The sequence below is a fragment of the Poeciliopsis prolifica genome, unplaced genomic scaffold (genome assembly GCF_027474105.1).
Source record: "Poeciliopsis prolifica strain line A6 unplaced genomic scaffold, Auburn_PproV2 SCAFFOLD006, whole genome shotgun sequence".
Classification (NCBI taxonomy): domain Eukaryota; kingdom Metazoa; phylum Chordata; class Actinopteri; order Cyprinodontiformes; family Poeciliidae; genus Poeciliopsis; species Poeciliopsis prolifica.
The window spans coordinates 5204913-5210912 of record NW_026562381.1 but is presented as its reverse complement, the minus strand read 5'-3'; positions in this window follow the sequence as shown (position 1 = coordinate 5210912).

Below are 6000 nucleotides of genomic sequence, written 5' to 3'. Positions count from 1 at the left end.
TCAAACGACTTGAAGAGGCATCAATGCACTTTCTAGAACAACTCTGAAAATAATGAAAACATGACATCACTTTCATGAACAAATCGACAGAAACTCACAGCTTACAACAGCTGCTGTCAATGCTTCATTAAACAAAGTTTGTAATTACTGAATTGACAACAGAACACGTCTTTCTTTTCAAGAAAAACTAACTTATCTACTGACAAGTTAAGCTGATTTCTCAATTTCTTTTTTGAATGAAATGTTTTCTTTTTTGTATTATAAACAAATACATTTTATAATCTCTTTTTTCTTTTTGTTGAGGGATAAAACCTCACCCAGCAGCCTAAGGTTACACTACAACAATGAAAGATGCATTTTAAGAGACCTGCAACATTAATTTCCCATTTTCCTCTCAATCACATCTCAATGCGTGTGTTTGGAGCGACTGTGCTTCACGGGAAATCGATTAAATTATGCATGATACTCTGAACTAAAGGTGGTCCTTGTCATTAATTCCTCTGCTCTTCATTAGCTTGTTATGATTCAGATGAATAATTGAAAGGTCTATAGTGTCACTAGAACCAAAAATGCTTCTATACACTCTTTCCTTTTACTTTATCTGTTATTCTTCAACAGTGGCTTTAAATGTAAAAGATGGTTTTCTACAAGAGTCATTAATGTCTTTGCACCAAACTCTATGACGTTTCATCAAAGTTATTTATCTTTTGAAATCCATCTTAAAGTTTTTATTACCCTTCAAATAATGAAAGGTGTGTACACACAAACCTCGGTTATTGCTATGCTTGTTTGCATGAAGGTAAATCTGTGATTATTTACCCTCGTAAATAATTGACTGGTAATAAAATCAGCAAAAACAACAAAATGTTTTAATCTTTGCTGGAGCTGTATCTGTTGTTTTCACAGATCTGGTGTGCAGCAAATCTGCAAAGAAAAAAGCAGAGGGCGTTCATCGGGGAGAAAGTAATGAGCTTCACTGCATCACTCCATCAATTTGGGTTCCCAGTCGTTACCACACCCACTGCATATTGACACAACCGATGCTAACATGGTCACAAGGCTCTCAGGATGTTTGATTCAGAGCAAAATGTATGGATTTTCTCTTCACAGACAACAAGGGGCATCCTTAGTATCACTCCACTGGTCCTGTAAATTATTTATTTGCCGTCTTTCCTCAGCTATATGAAGGTCAACATGTCTGCCAGCATGTCTCACTGTGGCAGACAGTGAGACATGCTGTATGGTTTGAGATTAGCGCTGTCCAAACTTCGTCATATACGCCAAAAGCATCAAGTCAAAAGCTTTTGTGGAAAAGAAAAGCAAAAATCAAACATGTCAAGTAGTCTGATCTATTTATCTGTTGTTTTTTTTGTTGGAAATTTCTGTTATTCATTATAGATCAAAAATGTAAAAAGGACTTTGACATTTGCTGTATTAAAGGCATCTAGTTTTAACATTTTTTGGGGACTCAAAAGGTCATTTTCTTTCAAAATGTTTTCTACATTTAGCCAAGTTTGATTTGATCGAAGTCGATTTGAGGGTTTTTCAGTAAAAGTGTCTGGTTAGATGTGGTTCTGCTTATTATAAAAACTTATTATATACTTTATTTAATTTCTTTTTGAAATTTTAGATGAATAAAATTTGTTTTGTTGTGCTGTCTCAAGAAAACAGATTTTCATAATTATGCCCTAAACTTAAACTGTTCTTTTCCTGCTTGACCAAGACATTGTTATCGAAATAATTTGTATATCATAATCCACAGGTGATTATATTTGTTTACTAAATACTTCTGAGTTTATATAAATTAGTAATGTCTTCCCATATTCAGTTGATTCCTTGTGTTGAGATTATTTCTTGTGCTCTGTTTTGGTTTATTCTCCTACATTAAGGTAGATTGATTATTATTTTTTTATCTAGTTAAGCTTCCTTTGTGTTTCTGTATGTTTTCTGTTTTTATATGACATTTTTAAGTTGCAACAATGTGGCTTAAATTTTTGTCTTTTTCCTCCATGCTTCTGAGACAACCTCACACTTAATGACACAATGTGTCTTCTTTGTTATGGTTTGATTAATATTCAATTTGTGTGACAGAATCAAAGATATTTGGCAGCTTTTGCACATCATCAGGGACAGAGAACAGAAAGATCTTAAGGGTCTGTGTTAGAAAAATTAATGAGATCTCTCCAGTTTTGTCACAGCTGGACTTGGACTGCTTCAGTGCTCTCACTGGGGATCCAACTCCATAAAAGTTGTTATTTGTGCATTTATGGATAACTATGGCACACCACGCTCCTGAGATTAACCATATGCTTTGTTTAATAGAGAGGAATTCAAGCAAAACTCTTGCAAAAACTGAAATAAAAATCTTTCACTCTCGTCCTATGAGGACTGATTGGGAATCATAAAAAGCTCAGACTTATTCAGCATGATGGATCCTCCCTGAAAGTCTTTGCTGGAGGTGCCTGCCGTTCCGGCTAAGGGACGAGAACATGGCTGCTTTCTGCATCAATGTTTCAGGATCTGTTCACAGATCCTGAAACATAGATCCTCTGCTCCCCACAGAGACAAGAGCACTTCTGATTTCGTTCAGGCTGCCAGCAAACAGATCAACAGCTCCGGAGGTTAACAAAATGTGGTTTCCTGTAAACTGATTTGTACTACAAATGGTCTTTTGGTAATGAACTCATTACTTCATGAAGTAATGAAGGTAAACAAAACAGAAAGATGGATATTCAATATCTAAGGTCCTGATCTCTGCAAAAAGAACCCAGGAAAGTGTCAAACATTGAGCTGCTATGTTATTTCCCTCAGTGCAGAATTATAAATCTGTCCATCCACAAACTTTAATGCATTTTTATCAAATGATTTATTGCAGACCAGCGCAACTAACCAAGTAAACAGGGATTAAAATGTCTTATTTTCTTCTCTACGGTGTATTATCAAAAATACGACAGGCATTTTAATAAATAAAATAATTATTATAAAAATGTATGACATTTAACATTCATTAAACTATTGTATTTCAAGTTGGTAACATTTGCTGATAACTTTCTGAACTGTATTAAAACAGAAAAGATTTGGCAACTTGCCTGTCATTTAATTACAGTTGATGTTTAAACGCTCAAGTTTAATCAGAATAATGAAGAATAAACTGAATATTTATGAAGCCCAAGGACAGGTAATATGAAATTATCAAAGTACCAAATGAAATTTAAATGAGCACACTAATTAAATATACGAGGACTTCTTTCATGAGGGCAAGAAATGCCCCAAGAACTAGAAAATATTTTTTTTCTGAATGTATTTATGCTGTGCTGAGAGATCTGCTTCACTGCCAGTACATTACTTACTTTTAGTTTTCAGTATGATTAAATTAAAGGGCCTAAAACAACAAATTTCTCTGTTTTTGTATCCTCAAACAAAGAAGTCCTTTAGTTTCCTTATTCTTTGCAAAATCCCTTGTGACTTCACAACACTTGTTTGCAAAACAAATCAATCAGTCTAGACATGACGACGAGCAACTCCCAGAATCAAGATGCAATTTAATCAGCTTCACAGATAGGAAGCTGGACGTTGGGTCACAACCAGAGCCTGAGACCGATGGAGTTTAATCTGAACTTTAGAAGAAATCCAATTAAGAGCAGACACTAAAGAGACTAATGAGAGATGGAAATATCCTGTGCTACACCTTCTCGGTACAATAAAAACTATATCGTGTTTTCTCACTGTGGCACCTGGGGAAATAAGGGCCATTTGCAGCTGCTATTATCAAAGCCAGGAGTCTCTTCTGTGTGGAGGAAATACGGATCTCTCCCTCGGTACAAAAACTCTTTGTTTATGTGCTTAGTTTGTTTTTCTCAGGTTATATTTGGCTGTTTTCTTTCTCTGGAGAAAGGTAAGTGTAACAAAGAGATGCTATGGACTAAGAGTGTTTCTGTTTTATACGATCTGTTGTTGTGAGCAGAGAGCAATTTAAACCTTCACTACAGTTCCCCTTATTACCTTAAATATGGATGTGCAGTCACTTCAGGCTTTGTGCCAGAGTGACACTAAAACTTACTGAAAATAACAGCTAGCCTCAGGAATGTTAGGGGTTTGCTACAAAATAAAGCAACATGCACACAAAAAAATACAATCTACTGGTGTATAAGTAGTTCTGCCTTTTGGGCATAATCTGTGTGAAAGATTTAAGATAAAATTCTCTCAAATGCTTATAATTACTTTTTGACTTAGATAAACACAATATGGAAACATTAAAATTCAAAAACTGCATATTTGCCTTTTGATTTCTTCACATACAAGTCTATATTAAAGTCCATATTAAAGATTTATAAGTTATATTCCAGTATTCTAAGGAATGCAAACAGATTTGGTAATCCTTATTGACCGGAAACCGAAACAGGTTTAATGTTGGACAGTGAAAATAGTCAATATATACATTTACGTAAATATTTGTTTTTCTAAATGTATGTTTGCATTTTTTAAAGAAATATAATCACTATATCATCAAATATTCATCACTGTATTGGGATTATGCATCATGAAAACCCCACAGGTTTCTGAACATAGTTTCTGTGCATAAATCTTGGTCCATCTCAACTTTGTGCAGCACCGAGTGTCTTAAATAAGATTGAGACAGTTAGGCACCTTGCTAAATTTGAATTGTTTTCCAAATGGATCCAGAAACTAAATCTCAGGCCAGGATAAAAGGGCATGTGGGTGGATTAAGGGCTGCAGCTGCAGAGATGGGCTAAGGAGTCCCATATGTTTCAGCTAACAGGCTCAATAAGAGCCAGTGCAATTTTAATAACATGTTTTATTACATTTTTCGAGCCTGCCTTTGCTGCATGGTAAACCTTTCCACCCATAAGTTGATTTAATTTATACCGCTCAGTTGCAAAGCTGCTTCAGAATCAAAATTCAGACATCAGGCTTGGGATGCTGCTGTCTGTTACATCAAATTTCCGTACATGGTGCCAGTTCAATTTTGCAGCTCAGCAGAGCTTAATGCAGAAAGAGCATCTTCTAGGGAAGTAGAGCTCACATTTAGCTGAATGAACTCCTTTTACAAGCAACATATCATGTTTGAAGGGGGGAAAAACAAATCTGTGATGTTAAACCAGGAGCTTTTTTTAAACATACAACACTGAGCAAGGGGTTTTGGAAAGGCAGTCAACCAATACTAAAGTTAACTTTATTAACTTAAAGTTTCTTTTTAATTGCTGCTCTTTCATTTTATTTTTCAGAAATGCTTTAGAGATCTTTCTTTGTCTCATTAATTGTTGTGTAAAGGCTTATGTAAATTAATATACTTTTGCTGACCTAATGAAATGAATTATATTGAATCATTTTTGAAAATTAAGTGTTTTTTGTCCACCCATTTTACAGTCACTGCAGCTATATTGTGTTGGTCCATCACATAAAATCCCAATGAAAATATATGAATAAAATAGTTCCTTCAGTTTTTTGCGAATCCACAAATGCATCAGTTCAATTCACACCAAATCAACAAATCTCCTCCTTTTTTTACGGTAATGCATAATTATGAGTTTATCACAAAGTTCCTGCAAAAGTAGCTCAAACTGTTAAGTTTAAATGACTGGTAACTCCGACCAGAAGGTGGCAGTATTTCTAACTTCTGCTAAGTGAGGCTGCCTCTGCCTCACTTGATGGTGTTATAATTTGTTATCAATATGTTGAGAATCAAAAAGTCACTTTCATACATGAAAGGACAGTTCACTGTTCTTCATGAGAATCTGGAAAATTATTTTGCACATTTTACAAAATGGAAGAGAAGAGAATGGAAAACCTTGCAAATAGTTCTTCAGTTTCTCCTCCACAAATGATGATTTTGATTACAACAAATCACAGAAACAATCACAAAATCCAGGAGGGACTGAGCAAACACCGTTGTTTCACCTTGACCAAATGTCAAAAATCTAACAAATAATTTTTCAATTGAACTGTTTAATGAAGTAGTTTATGGTTGGGAGATGACTT